Below are 958 nucleotides of genomic sequence, written 5' to 3' on the forward strand. Positions count from 1 at the left end.
ACACACACACACACACACACACACACACACACACACATTCTTTTATTCTTTTACTTGTTTCTGTCAGTTGACTGTGGCCATGCTGGAGAACCGTCTATATATATGTTCATGTTTTTTGTTGGAAAGCAACTCAATATTGTAAATATTACTAATATCCTATACTTAATGTAAGCATGCTGTTAAAGGCTCGTAGCTGCGTTATTTCCTTTAAGGGTCGGGGTCCCTTAGAAAACACAGGATAAGTCAATACTAGGCGAAACGAAACCACACTGGAATTGAACGAGAACGACATATATCAATATTTCACAGTATTTTCTGCTCATCAGCTCCATATTCTTACCTCACTTCCGAAATGAATACGAATTTCCAGCCAGACGTATATACAGATAGCATAAAATGTATCTCTCCAGGACGGTTTCATTTCCCGTAGCTGTGAAGCATACAGTGGTTTTCTTTTGACAATATACATCTTTAACGGGACCGCCCTCACATGAAATGGTGTTTATGAACGTATTCCATAACAGACGGATTTTTCTAAGTTTATTTCAGGACAGTATTTTTTACAGATTCGGGCAAAAAGTTTGTAGAATGCTATGCAAAGCTCATCCACAGCTATTGGCTACCTGATGTCATCATACAGTGGAAATGCTCCTGCTATTGAATATACATCAGAAATTCCATAGTATCTGTCTTCAATTCGAAATAAAAGTGCTTTCCCCATTGTTTCTGTTAAGTCGCTATGTCTATACGATGTGTATTTTGAGTTATTGAAATTGTAGCGATTGTTCAGTTTTCGTTTTTGTTCTACCGGTTCTTCCCATTGTTCTCGCATTCTGAAGTTGATTTGATTATATATTTTATTATTTAATTGTATTAATTTTTATTCCCAGAAAAAAATAAATCGACTTCACATTTTGAAACTCTAATATTTAATCACGGAAACATTTAGCATAAAATT

The sequence above is a fragment of the Octopus bimaculoides genome, chromosome 18 (genome assembly GCF_001194135.2).
Source record: "Octopus bimaculoides isolate UCB-OBI-ISO-001 chromosome 18, ASM119413v2, whole genome shotgun sequence".
Lineage (NCBI taxonomy): Eukaryota > Metazoa > Mollusca > Cephalopoda > Octopoda > Octopodidae > Octopus > Octopus bimaculoides.